This window comes from Trachypithecus francoisi, unplaced genomic scaffold (genome assembly GCF_009764315.1).
Source record: "Trachypithecus francoisi isolate TF-2019V2 unplaced genomic scaffold, Tfra_2.0 Lachesis_group11, whole genome shotgun sequence".
Lineage (NCBI taxonomy): Eukaryota > Metazoa > Chordata > Mammalia > Primates > Cercopithecidae > Trachypithecus > Trachypithecus francoisi.
Window position 1 is genome coordinate 34885003 of NW_022681456.1, and position 14995 is coordinate 34899997.

Below are 14995 nucleotides of genomic sequence, written 5' to 3' on the forward strand. Positions count from 1 at the left end.
TTTTTTTTTTTTTTTTTTTTTTCGAGACAGAGTTTCGCTCTTTCTGCCCAGGCTGGAGTGCAATGGCGCCATCTCGGCTCACCGCAACCTCCGCTTCCTGGGTTCAAGCGATTCTCCTGCTTCAGCCTCCCAAGCAGCTAGGATTACAGGCGCCTGTCACCACGCCCGGCTAATTTGTGTGTGTGTGTGTGTATTTTCAGTGGAGACGGGAGTTTCCTCATGTTGGCCAGGCTGGTCTTGATCTCCTGACCTCAAGTGATCCACCCGCCTCACCCTCCCAAAGTGCTAGGATTACAGGCGTGAGCCACTGCGCCCGGCCTTGGTTATTCTTCTAAAAACTACATTTTAAATACAAATGGAGGCGCTGCTCTGGGCCCAGCTCCGGCTCGGCGCGAGTAGGAGGAGGAGCTGCGGTGGTGCTGCCGGTCCCCGTGCAGACGAGGCGCGGGCGGCTCCGGGACCATGGAGCCTGGTGACGCGGCGCGCCAGGTCCGGGTCGGGTTGCCTAGGCGCTGCCGCGGCGGCAGATGCTGCTGCTGGGTCGGGGACTTGGAGTCACGGCCTTGTCCTTGGCCTCCTCCTCTGGGGCGGCGGTCGAGAACAGCAGCGCCATGGAGGAGCTCGTTACTGAGAAGGAGGCGGAAGAGAGCCACCGGCCAGACAGTATGAGCCTGCTCACCTTCGTCCTGCTGCTCACGCTCACCATCCTCACCATATGGCTCTTCAAGCACTGCTGGGTGCACTTTCTGCATGAGACCGGGCTGGCCATGATCTGTGGGCTCATCGTTGGGGTGATCCTGAGGTATGGTACCCCTTCCACCAGTGGCCGCAAATCACTCAACTGCACTCAGGAAGATCGGGCCTTCAGCACTTTAGTAGTGAATGTCAGAGGTAAGTTCTTCGAATACACTCTGAAAGCAGAAATCAGCCCTGGCAAGATTAACAGCATAGAGCAGAATGCCATGCTATGGAAGGTAACATTCGACCCAGAGGTATTTTTCAACATTCTTCTGCCTCCAGTTGTTTTCCATGCTGGATACAGCTTAAAGAGACACTTTTTTGGAAATCTCGGGTCACACCTTCTTAGGGACTGTTGTTTCATGCTTCCTTATTGGAAATCTCATGTATGGTATGGTGAAGCTCATGAAGATTATGGGACAGCTCTCAGATAAATTTTACTACGCACATTGTCTCTTTTTAGGAGCAATCATCTCTGCCACTGACAATGAATTGCATGCAGACATGGATCTTTATGTACTTCTGTTTGGAGAGAGCATCCTAAATGACGTTGTTGCTGTTGTACTTTCCTCATCTATTGTTGCCTACCAGTCAGCAGGACTGAACTTCAACTCATGCCTTTGATGCTGCTGCCTTTTTAAAGTCAGTTGGCATTTTTCTAGGCATATTTAGTGGCTGTTTTACCATGGGAGCTGTGACTGGTGTTGTGACTGCTTTAGTGACCAAGTTTACCAAACTGGACTGCTTCCCCCTGCTGGAGACGGCGCTCTTCTTCCTCATGTGCTGGAGCACGTTTCTCTTGGCAGAAGCCTACGGATTAACAGGCGTTGTAGCTGTCCTTTGCTGTGGAATCACAAGCCCATTACACCTACAACAATCTGTTGGTGGAATCAAGAAGTCAAACCAAGCAGCTCTTTGAGGTGTTACATTTCCTGGCAGAAAACTTCATCTTCTTCTGCATGGTCCTGGTGCTATTTACCTTCCAGAAGCACATTTTCAGCCCCATTTTCATCATTGGAGCTTTCGTTGCCGTCTTCCTGGGCAGAGGTGCCCATATCAACTCGCTCTCCCTCTTCCTCAACTTGGGCAGAAGGCATAAGATTGGCTGGAATTCCCCACACATGATGATGTTTTCAGGCCTCAGGGGAGCAATGGCGTTTGTACTGGCCATCCGTGACATGACATCCTATGCTCGCCACATGATGTTCACCACCACGCCTTTCATTGTGTTCTTCACCATCTGGATCATTGGAGGAAGCACGACACCCATGTTGTCATGGCTTAATCTCAGAGTTGGCATCAAGGAGCCCTCCAAAGAGGACCACAATGAACACCACTGGCAGTACTTCAGAGTTGGTGTTGACCCTGATCAAGATCCACCACCCAACAATGACAGCTTTCAAGTCTTACAAGGGGACAGCCCAGATTCTGCCAGAGGAAACTGGACAAAGCAGGAGAGCACATGGATATTCAGGCTGTGGTACAGCTTTGATCTTAATTACCTGAAGCCCATCCTCACACACAGCGGCTCTCCGCTAACCGCCACTCTCCCGCCTGGTGTAGACACAGCGGCTCCCCGCTAACCGCCACTCTCCCGCCTGGTGTAGACACAGCGGCTCCCCGCTAACCGCCACTCTCCCGCCTGGTGTAGACACAGCGGCTCCCCGCTAACCGCCACTCTCCGCCTGGTGTAGACACAGCGGCTCCCCGCTAACCGCCACTCTCCCGCCTGGTGTAGACACAGCGGCTCCCCGCTAACCGCCACTCTCCCGCCTGGTGTAGACACAGCGGCTCCCCGCTAACCGCCACTCTTTCGCCTGGTGTAGACACAGCGGCTCTCTGCTAACCGCCACTCTCCCGCCTGGTGTAGACACAGCGGCTCTCCTAACTGCCATTCTCCCGCCTGGTGTAGCTTGCTAGCTGGATGTCTGACCAGTCATCGAGGTGTACGATAACCAAAAGCCACTGAGAGAGGGAAACTCTGATTTTATTCTGACTGAAGGCGACCTCACATTGACCTACGAGGACAGCACAGTGACTGCAAATGGCTCCTCAGGTTCCCACACTGCCTCCACGCTTCTGGAGGGCAGCTGGAGAATGAAGAGCAGCTCAGAGGAAGTGCTGGAGCAGGACCTGGGAATGGGAAACCAGAAGGTTTCGAGCCGGGGTGCCCACCTAGTGTTTCCTCTGGAAGATAATGTTTGACTTTCCCCCCAAACCCTGGCACGATGGAGTAGGCTCCCAAAGGGGTGAGGATAGCTTCAAGCCCTAGTGTTGCTTGAAGTGGGGCAGTGACTAGATTGAGCTAACTCTTCTATTTTTTGGGGTCTGAAGCTATTGTAACACTTAAAATTAAACTCACGATGCAGATGGTGAGGCAAAAGTGTCTCTAAATTCAGACAAACGTAGACCTATTTCTACTTTTTTTTTTTCACATAGTAGTGCACTGTTTCAGAGTTAAGCAAACAAAAAAATAGCATACTTTAATGGTCAGTATCTGAACAAGGCAGGGCAGGTGCTGTGTGGAGGGCTTCCTCTTACAAGAGGCTGCATGTCAGTACACGGTGGTGCAAGTCAAGCTGATCACAGAAATATCAAGTTGGGAAGAACAGGCTGGAAGAAAGATCGAGAAGGAAGGCAATTGAGATTGGACCTCCAGGGATTATGGGAAACTGTTGTTAAATGGAACAGAAAACATGAAAAAATAATATGAGTGGAAGCTCTGGCAATGAAGGCTGTGTGACTGCAACCTCATATCAGGATTCCTGACTTTTATGCTACCTGTGTTTCTTCTAGACTGAAGATTTGAAAATACATCCACAAGCATTTCAACATGGAAAAAAGAATTATAGTTCCTTCTCTGGAGATGTCCATAAAGAAGTAGTTACAATATGTTTAAAACCAGACCAGGCGTGGTGGCTCACACCTGTAATCTCAACACTTTGGGAGGTCGAGGCAGGCGGATCATCTGAGGTCAGGAGTTCGAGACCAACCTGGCCAACATGGTGAAACCCCGTCTCTACTAAAAAATACAAAAATTAGCCGGGCATGGTGGCAGGCGCCTTAATCCCAGCTACTTGGGAGGCAGAGGCAGGAGAATCGTTTGAACCCGGGAGGCTGAGGTTGCAGTGAGCCTAGATAAAGCCATTGCACTCAAACCTGGGGGACAAGAGCGAGACTTCTCTTAAATAAATAAATTAAATAAATAAAATAAAAAAACCAAAGGCAAATAGTGTTACACTGTTATTTTTTAGTTAATCTGAAGAAAGGAGGTATTTAGAAACTGATGATGGTATCACTGCAAAAAGCATTAAACTTTGAGGGCTACCATATGAGCTGACAGCCTAGGAAATAATCAGTAAGACTAAGGTATCTACTGTGGGTTTAGAAATAACACCAAATTTTGTAGGATGCTATTATCTGGGGAAGGGAAGGCAGCAAGAAACCTGCAAGGCAACAGGCTAGAATTCAAAGGGAAAGAAATCTCTATGCAAAAAATTAACTGTAGAGAAATACAAGATAGTAGTCTCAAAACTGGGTAGAATTCCAAACTTTGAGCTGACAAATGCATGAGATTTCAGTGGCCGCATGAGGAATCAGAGGGGAGTCAATGGAACGTTAAGTATTTTCAACCCACTAGAAGGGCCTGTCTTCTGTAAGTTTAAGAATCCGAGTATCTTTATGCCATTGAGTGCCATGCAGAGACGGGTCATTTTCCCTTTATCTGGGGAGGCTGCTGTACCAGCTTAACATGTAGGTGTGATTTGAAAGTTAGGTTTTCAGTTTGGGTTCTTTCTGTATGAGCTGTTCTGTCCACCCACACATGTAGTGCTGAAATACTGAAAGACCTTTCGGGAAAAGTTTTGAGTTTCTCCCCATGTTTCTATGCTTCAGTAGTAGGATTTTTTTGGCAACCCAATTTCTAAAAAATGCTTTCAATAACGCGGGCATTTTCTTATTATGGCAGAAAAAATAGTGTCCCAGTCTAGTCCACCCATAATGAAATCAGCCATTTAATCTTCTCAATTAGCATGTTTAATGGTTAATTTTTAAATAAGACATTGCTTCACAACGTTTTTATTTTTTATTTTTATTTTTTTGAGATGGAGTCTTGCTCTGTCGCCCAGGCTGGGTGTAGTGGTGCGACCTTGGCTCGCTGCAATCTCTGCACCCCTGGGTTCACATGATTCTCCTGCCTCAGCCTTCTTAGTAGCTGGGATTGCAGGCACCTGCCACCACACCTGGCTAATCTTGTATTTTCAGTAGAGATGGGGTTTTGCCATGTTGGCCAGGCTGGTCTTGAACTCCTGACTTCAGGTGATCCACTTGCCTTGGCCTCCCAAAGTGCTAGGATTATAGGCATGAGCCACCACACCCGGCCTGCTTCACAACTTTGTGTTCGAATTGATAATGTGTGCAAATCAGGAAAATATATAATTAATCTGAGCCATATGAATTTGCTGATATTCAACCATTTTGTAAAAACAGGAGTGGAAATTTCATATGGTTCAATAAAATAAAATTGAAGCTGGGCACAGTGGCTTACACCCATAATCCCAACACTTTCAGAGGCCAAAGCAGGATGATCGCTTGAGCTCAGGAGTTTGAGACCAGACTGGGCAACATGGCAAAACCCTGTCTCTACAAAAATACAAAGATGAGACAGGCATGGTAGCACATACCTTTAGTTCAGTTCTAAGTACTTGGGAGGCTGAGGTGGGAGGATCGCTTGAGCCCAAGAGGCAAAGGTTGCAGTGAGCCAAGATCATGCCACTGGAAACCAGTCTGGGCAAAAGAGTGAGAACCTGTCTCAAAAAACAAACAGACAGACAAATTTATTTTTATGTATGGTATGAGAAAGGCATTTGTTTTGTTTTTGAAATGGAGTCTTGCTTTGTTGCCTAGGCTGGAGTTCAGTGGCACCATCTTGGCTCACTGCAACCTCTGCTTCCTTTGTTTAAGCGATTCTCTTGTCTCAGCCTCCTGAGTAGCTGGAATTACAGGCACTGGCCACCACACCCGGCTATTTTTTGTATTTTTAGTAGAGACAGGGTTTCACCATGTTGGCCAGGCTGGTCTCAAACTCGTGACCTCAGGCATTCTGCCCCACTTGGCCTCCCAAAATGCTGGGATAACAGGCATGAGCCACTGTGCCCAGTCTTAGAAAGGGATTTAATTTATTTTTTTTCTTCCAAATGGATAGCTCCTTGTCCCAACACTATCTATTAGTCTGTCATTTCCCAAGTAATTTAAATGTCTCCTTTAACATACTAAGATTACACACACACACACACAAATGGACACACATATATATATGTATGTGTGTGTGTATATATGTATTTTTTCTGTACTTTTTATTCTATTCATATTGATCTATTGGTCTATTTTTTCACGGTGCTATTTCAATTATTGTGACTTTACAACATAGTTGACATCTGGTAAAGTTCTTTTTCTAATGAACCTTAACTTTTTTGGCACAACTCATAGATGAACTTTAAAATTAACTTGCCAATTCTACAAAGTATCCTGCTGTAATTTTGATAAAAATCATATTACATTTATTATTTAATTTGGGGGTATAATATCTGTATACTATTGAGTCTTTTCATCTAGAAATATCTTTTATGGCCTTCATTAAAGTTATATGGTTATCCTCAACAATATTCTTTTCTTTTTTTTTGAGACAGGGTCTCACTCTGTCATCCAGGCTGGAGTGGAGTGGCACAGTTTCTGCTCACTCAACTTCCCAGGCCCAGGTGATCCTCCCACTTCAGCCTTTGAAGTAGCTGGGACTACAGGCATGTGCCACCACAACTGGCTGATTTTTTGTAGAGACTGGGTTTCACTACGTTGCCCAGGCTGTTCTTGAACTCCTGTACTCAGGTGATCCGCCCACGTCAGCCTCCCAAAGTGATAGGGTTACAGGCATAAGCTGCCATGCCTGGCAACAGCTTTCATATTTTTAAGTTTTTTTCCTAAGTAACCCAAGGTCTATTGAAATTGAATATAGCTTTCTTTTCTATTACATATTTAAATAGATTTTTTCTGACTTTAGAAAAGCTGTAGATTTTTATATGTTAATCTTGTTTCCTTTCTGAAAGTTTTAATTAGTCCATATAGATTACATGTGATTCATTGGATTTTCTAGGTATAAATCTACCTTGCCAATATTCATACTTATTTCTTTTTTTTCTGGTATTTTTGCATTGCCTGGTAACTAACTCTAGGACAATGTCTACTATTGATGATAAAAGTAGGCATCATTATGTGTTGTTTCTGAGTTCTATGGAGTTGTGATCTAATGTTTTGTTCTTCAGAATGATGTTTGGAGATTGGCAAAATGTTGATTATTGTTGAAGATGAGTGACAGGTCCATAGCAACCATTAATCTATTTTCTCTATGCTTGTGTATGTTTGAAAATTTCCATAATAAAAGAGTTAAATTCTACAAAGAGTCAAATTAAAAAAAAGAACAAGACTACTTGGGAGGCTAAGGCAGGAGAATTGCTCGCACCCGGAAGGTGGAATTTGCAGTGAGCCGAGATCACACCGTTGCACTCCAGCCTGGGTGACAGAATGAGACTCTATCTGGAAAAAAAAAAAAAAAAAAAAAAGAAAAAAAAAGAAAATATCTTTTCCTAGTTTATTGTAAATTATTTTATTAGAAATGGATGGAGAATTAATTGTATCATCAGAAAAATATCTTTGAAAAGAAAAGGTATCACAGGAGCCATCCATCTCAGAAAACTAAGGAAAATAAATGAGACTTTCAGTATTAAAAATGACCAAATATTTAGATTTGCTTCTCTCTCTTTCTTTTCATTAACTGACAGCTTACAATTAGAGGAGAGGTGATTCTAGGGCCTAGCATATTGCTGAAAACACAGAAGAGAGTAAATAAATTATGTATCGTTGGAGGTTTTTATTGGGGAGAGAGCTGTAGGTAACTGTTACACCACACAGATCCTCCCTCCAGGACTGAAGGACTTACCCCTCCAGCTGCTGGGATTATAGTTGGCTGACACTCTCCAGCAGCTGGCACTTTCCAGGAACTGCCTGTGGCCAAAGAGAACACCTTACTCAAAGTTCTGCCCTCCTCCTAGGGGCAGCTGTATCCAATGACTGGCCTATGTGGAGATATAAATCCACCTTGCCAATATTCATACTTATTTACATAATTTACAATATTCATACTTAAAAATTCTGTGCCCTTACCCAACTCAGGATAGGCTAAAAGAACTAGCCCAGCTTGGCCGGGTGTGATGGCTCATACCTGTAATCCCAGCACTTTGGGAGGCCGAGGCGGGCGGATCACGAGGTCAGGAGATCGAGACCATCCTGGCTAACACAGTGAAAACCCGTCTCTACTAAAAAATACAAAAAGTTAGCGGAGTGTGGTGGAGGGCGCCTGTAGTCCCAGCTACTTGGGGGGCTGAGGCAGGAGAATGACATGAACCTGGGAGGCGGAGCTTGCAGTGAGCCGAGATCACACCACTGCACTCCAGCCTGGGCGACAGAGCAAGACTCCATCTCAAAAAAAAAAAAAAAAAAACTAGCCCAGCTTCAGAGTGCCCTGTGGGGTGGCTGAGGCCTTAGGGTTTCCAGATATAATAAATACAGGATACTCAGTTACATTTGAATTTCAGGTAAACTACAAATAATTGTTTTGGTATTTATAGATTCTAAATATTGCATGGGACATTTACTATTATTTTTGCTGTCTATCTAACATTCTTTTTTTTTTTTTTTTAGACAGAGTCTCACTTTGTCTCCAGGCTGGAGTGCAGTAGCACTATTTCAGCTCACTGCAACCTCCGCCCCTGGGTTCAAGCGATTCTCATGCATCAGCCTCCCGAGTTGCTGGGATTACAGGCACGCACCACCACACCCAGCTAATTTTTGTATTTTTTGTAGAGACGGGGTTTCACCATGTTGACCAGGATGGTCTCGATCTCCTGACCTCGTGATCCGCCCACCTTAGCCTCCCAAAGTGCTGGGATTACAGGCATGGGCCACTGCGCCCAGTCTTTTTTTTTTTTTTTTTTTGAGACAAGGTCTCACCCTGTCACTCAGGCTGGAGTGCAGTGGCACAATCACAGCTCACTGCAGCCTTGACCTCCCAGGGCTCAAGTGATCCTCCCACCTTAGTCTTCTGTGAAGCTGGGACAACAGGTGCACGCCACCATGCGTGGCTAATTTTTTGTAGAGATGGAGTTTTATCATGTTGCCCAGGCTGGTCTCAAACTCCTGGACTCAAGTTATCTGCTCACCTCCGCCTCTCAAAGTGCTGGGATTATAGGCATGAGCCACTTTGCCCCACCTTACAGATTTAAGTGAGCATCCTGTATATTTATTTGCTAAATCTGGCAGTCCTGTGAGGCTTTGTTGTGTTTGCATTGCAGCCTCTCCTCTTCCTCTGGGCTATGGGTTGAATTGTGTCCTCCCAAATTCCACTGATGGAAGTCCTAACCCCCAGTGTGATGGTATTGGGAAGTGGGGGTCTTTGAGGAGGTAATTAGGTTTAGACGGGGTTGTGAGGGTGGGCCCCTAATGATGGGAATAGTGTCTTTATAAAAAGAGAAGGAGAGAATAATATTCTTTTCTTTCTTTTTTTTTGTTTTTGAGATGGAGTCTCACTCTGTTGCCCAGGCTGGAGTGCAATGGTGCCATCTCATCTCACTGCAACCTCTGCCTCCTGGGTCCAAGTGATTTTCCCACTTCAGCCTCCTGAGTAGCTGGGATTACAGGCATGAGCCACCATGCCTGGTTTCTTTTTGTATTTTAGGTAGAGACAGTGTTTCACTGTGTTGCCCAGGCTGGTCTCAAACTCCTGATCTCAGGTGATCTGTCCTCTCTGGCTCCCAAAGTACTGGGATCACAGGCGTGAGCCGCTGTGCCTGGCCTGAAAGCAATATTCTTTCTCTGCCATGTGAGGATCTAGTGAGAAGCTGGCCTCTGCAATCCAGGAAGGGGACCCTCATCAGGAACTGACTTGGTTATGGACTTCCCAGTCTCTAGAACTGTGAGAAATAAATGTTTGCTGTTTAAGCCACTACGGTTCTTTGTTATGACAACTTGAGTGAGCAGACTAAGACACTGTAATCCTGATTCCTTCCATTATCCCACAGGTGTTGATTCTGAGGGCAATTCCCAACCAACTTCTTTTATGTGAAAATATGAAACCAGGGAGAGTGGTCTCCCATTAACCACTGAGTTATATAGGATAAAAGCAGCTCTGTTCATATGATCAATGCAAATCATCATGGATAAACCTGGTGCAAAAATAGACTGAGGCCTTCACAAAGATGGATTCTGTCTCTTTTGCCTCCTTTCTCTTCCCACCCTCTAAACGAAGAGTTTCTTCAGGATTTATGCTTGTCTTTCTTCTTGTTGCGAAATATGTGATCTGCTTTGTCATGTATCTGGTCCTTACTTAATGCTTTGTGGACATGACCTTCAAATCAACATTTTGCCTTGACTCTCTCCTGAGCTCCAGTTCTGTTTCCAGCAGTCTTTTCTTCTATACCTTGATTTTCTGAAAGTCCCCTACATACTGTATGTCCTTGCCTTACACTCTTGCTTGACTATGACCAAATTTTCATTCAAGTTGCCAAGCAATGAGGGGGTATGTTGTGAAATGAATGTGCCTGGGAACCTGGTGAAAGTGAACATCAAGCATTTAAGAAGAGCAGGAACTGGGGAATGGAGCAGGACTCAAATGGCCTCTATTTTAAATTCTAAAAGTACCTGCTTCTTGAGTGCTTACTATGTGCCAGGTAAGGAGGGAATCCCAAAACACCCAGTTACGGGACCTCAGTTCTACTCTAGTGCTGTTGGTGAGACTCACTTTCTGCACGTCTGCTTCCTCATGTCTTAACTGCTAGCTTAGGTCTTCCCTCTCTCTCACAGTTTCTGCATCTTCATTTTACTTATGCTTATGGTTCTTAAGTTCATGACCCATTTTTTTTTTTTTTTTTTTTTGGAGATGGAGTTTCAATCTGTCACCCAGGCTGGAGTGCAGTGGTATGATCGTGGCTCACTCCAACCTCCACCTCCTAAGTTCAAGTGATTCTCTTGCCTCAGACTCCTGAGTCCTGAGTAGCTGGGACTACAGGCATGCACTGCTATGCCTGGCTAATTTTTTTTTTTTGTAGTAGACAGGGTTTCACCATGTTGACCAGGCTGGTCTTGAACTCCTAACCTCAAGTATCCTCCCACCTCAGCCTCCCAAAGTGCTGGGAATACAGACGTGAGCCACTGCACCCAGCCCATGATCCTTCTCAATATCTTTTCAGGGTTATCTACACTTGACAGCTTCATTTCCTTGCTTTTATTCCCCTCAAGTTCCTGAGACAGGTAATCTGATTGGCTGTGCTATGTTTTTGAACTAGGGAAATGCCGAGGTTTCTGGTCAATCTATAGGTTGGTTGCCCTTAGGTCAGGGGTCCACACTTGCTTGACCAGTTGTGGCTGGAGGGATTATGTGGCTCCTGAGAACTGCCCTTACTACTTCAGCAGGGCCAGCGGTTGAGCAGCACAATGGCTGGCATGCCCAATACAGTCCCCAACTCCAATCTCTTTCCTTCCCATTTCTGTTAAAGGAACAACCATCTTGCCTTCTGTTTGGATAAGAAACCCTGGCCTCATATTTGAATCCATCTTTCCTCTTAATATTCAGTTCCAACCTCTGCCAAATCATATTGATTCTTTGCAGGCTATCTTAATAAGTTCAGGCTGCTATAAGAAAATATCATAGGTTGGGTGGCTTCGACAACAGAAATTTATTTCTTACAGTTCCATAGAAGAAAGACTATAACCTATTCTCTTCTCTTGATTTTCACCTTCACTGTCCAAATCTGGAAACTCCTGATTTCTTTCTCAGACCCACACGACAGCCTCTTACCTTGTTTTTCCTTCTCCTGTTATTTTCACATCCTACTTTCAGATTGACTTTCTTTTTTCTTTTCTTTCTTTTTTTGGGGTGGTGGAGTGGGGATGGAATCTCCCTCTGTCGCCCAGGCTGGAGTGCAGTGGGGTGATCTCGGCTCCCTGCAACCTCCACTTCCCAGGCTCAAGTGATTTTCCTGCCTTAGCCTCCCGAGTAGCTGGGATTACAGGTGCCCGCCACCACACCAGGCTAATTTAAAAATTTCTAGTAGAGAGGGATTTCACCATGTTGGCTAGGCTGATGTCAAACTCCTGACCTCAAGTGATCCACCCTTCTTGGCCTCCCAAAGTTCTGGGATTACAGGCGTATGCCACCGTGAAGGGCCCAGGTTGACTTTCTTGAAGTTCACCTTTGCTGATGCTACCCTATTGCTCAAATAACTTCAGTAGCTTTCTGCTGTTCATGGAATAAAGTCTGAATGTCTTTCCTTGGCATTCAAGTCTCTTGATGATCCAGGCCCACTGGATACTTTCAATATATTCTCCATTAGTTTTCTTTTTGACTCTTGTATTTCTCAAAGTGTAGTCCTCAGGATGCCAAACCTAGATTTACCTGAGTGCTTTTGCAAGTGCAGGTTCCTCCTGAACCTGCAGAACCCCCAGTTACTTGGGAGGCTGAGACAGGAGAATCACTTTATCCTGGGAGGCGGAGGTTTCAGTGAGCCAAGATTGCGCCACTGCACTCCAGCCTGGGTGACAGAGGGAGGTTCCATCTCAAAAAAAAGAAAAAAAAGAAAAAGAAAATCATCCCTAGAAACAGTGAATATTACCTCTGCAGGTGGGGCCTAGGAATCTATATGGCAAACAGGAATGCCAGGTGATTCTTCTGCATATTGAACTTAAAGAGCGCAATATTGACCGTGAGGAAATGGAGAGTCCTCATTCTTGTAATGCTCTGAAAGGAGAGGTTGGGAATATTTTTTTCTGGGATAATGAAGGAGTTAGGCTCTTCTGACTGCCTCTTTGTCATGGAAAGTGGCCAGTGGTTCTGATTCCTTAAGGCAGTGATTTTCAAGCTGTGCTCAGAGGAGCACTCAAGAGACCCCAAAGGAGGCAAGGGGGGTGCTGAGTGGATGGATTCCACAACTCGCGGTTCTCCCCTTTCACTAAAAGAACTCCACTTTGATCTGTTTTATAGTTTGAGTTTCTAAGATTATATTTGAAATAAATATCCTGCTTTAAGTTTTCCTAAAGGTCTCTGTTTTGATTTAAATTACAGCTTTTCTCTGACTTCCAACTTTCAAATCATTTGAGAAGCGAATGCAGCGTTTATTCCATGCAGATGGAGATTGTAAATTAGCTTTATTATTGATAAACCCCCACTAGGGATTATAGCCTGGACCTATGGCAGCCATTGGGCTTCTCAATAACATCCCTCCAAGCCTAGACCTTGGTACAACTCACCCAAGGGAGTAAGTAGTGCCTTTCCTTGCTATTCCTCAACTTTTTGTTCCTTTATTCATCCTTAGGGTTTTCCATGTCCAGTGTGGCGACTTCCCTCAGTGGAGGAGACCATCAGTTTCTCCAGATGTTCCCGTTTCTGACTTCCTAAGAACACATTCCTAATATAACCATAGCTCCTCTGAGTGTCCTCCTGTGACCACAGGTGGGAGGTTTATCTTCTGCTAATGGAAGAATCTGAAATGGGATGGAAAAGGAACATGAATTAAATTATCAGCAAGGCTGTTCTGCACTCTTGGCTGAAAATAAATCACTGTGCTGTTTCACATTTCAATTTATGCCTAGCTGTGTTAGCTGATGTAGAATATCAGAGCCCAGATGATGACATAAAAACACCTTAAGTAATATAACATCAGCAAAATAAAATCATCCCACTTTAAAACAATAAACATTTGAAGCTTTCCCATTACTAAATTCCCAGGAAGAAATCAAAGTTCAAGAATTCAACTTTCTTTTATCAATTAAAGTGCAAACAAATTACAGCTCTTACCAGTTTGTCATTCTGCTTAATCTCAGGGGTCTCATTCAGACCCAGGGTAGAGTTAAGTTCTTTAGCATTGTCAGCTTTGGCTGTCTTCCACTGGAATGAATGTTGTTTTCTGTGAGAATTATCAGCTCTGTGCAAACCAAGTATTTCCTGCTTTGCTCTTTCATGGCACATGGAAAGATCTCACTTCACTCCTACCTTGCTATATGACTCTAGCGGCCAATGAAATCATACTTGCATTCTTATTTGCAGCACTGTTCACAATAACAAAGATACGAAATTAACTTAAGTGTCTGTCTACAGATGGATACATTAAAAAATGTAGCATGGGCCAGGCATGGCGGCTCATGCCTATAATCCCAGCACTTTGGGAGGCTGAGGCGGGTGCATCACTTGAGGTCAGGAGTTCGAGACCAGCCTGGCCAACATGGTGAAATCCCATCTCTACTAAAAATAAAAAATTAGCTGAGTGTGGTGGCGGGTGCCTGTAATCCCAGCTACTCAGGAGGCTGAGACAGGAGAATCGCTTGAGCCTAGGAGGTGGAGGTTGCAGTGAGCTGAGATCATGCCACTGAACTCCAGCTTGGGCGACACAGCAAGACTCTTTCTAAATAAATAAAAATAAAAATGTACTATGTATACAAAATGAAATACTATTCTACCATAGAAAAGAAATAATTAAATTATTTGAGGCAACATGGATGGAAATGGAGGACCTTATCTTAAGTGAAATAAGCCAGGCACAAAAAGGCAAATAGTGCACGTTCTCACTACATGTAGGAGCTAAAACATTTGAACACATGGAGGTAGAAAGTAGAAAAATAGTCCGGGTGCGGTGGCTCAAGCCTGTAATCCCGTTGGGATTACAGTACTTTTTTTACACACACACACACACACACACACACACACAGAAGGTAGAAAAATAGAAAACAGAGACTGGGAAGGGTGAGTGGGGAGGAGAGGAGAGGATGAAGACAAGTGAGTTAAAGGGTGCAAATATACAGAAAGATAAAGGAAATAAGTTTAATGTTTGCTAGCAGAGCGGGCTGACTGTATTTTTTTCTTTTCTTTTCTTTTTTTTTTTTTGAGATGGAGTCTGGCTCTGTCGCCCAGGCTGGAGTGCAGTGGCGCGATCTCGGCTCACTGCAAGCTCCGCCTCCTAGGTTCACGCCATTCTCCTGCCTCAGCCTCCAGAGTAGCTGGGACTACAGGCGCCTGCTGCCACGCCCGGCTAATTTTTTGTATTTTTAGTAGAAATGGGGTTTCACCATGTTAGCCAGGATGGTCTTGATCTTCTGACCTCGTGATCCGCCCTCCTCGGCCTCCCAAAGTGCTGGGATTACAGGCGTGAGCCACCGCGCC

General features: G+C 44.8%; 1 pseudogene; it reads left to right on the forward strand.

The window, feature by feature from the left end:
* The first annotated feature begins 313 nt into the window (after positions 1–313).
* LOC117089572 lies at positions 314–3708 on the forward strand (annotated as a pseudogene).
* Positions 3709–14995: the final 11287 nt, after the last annotated feature.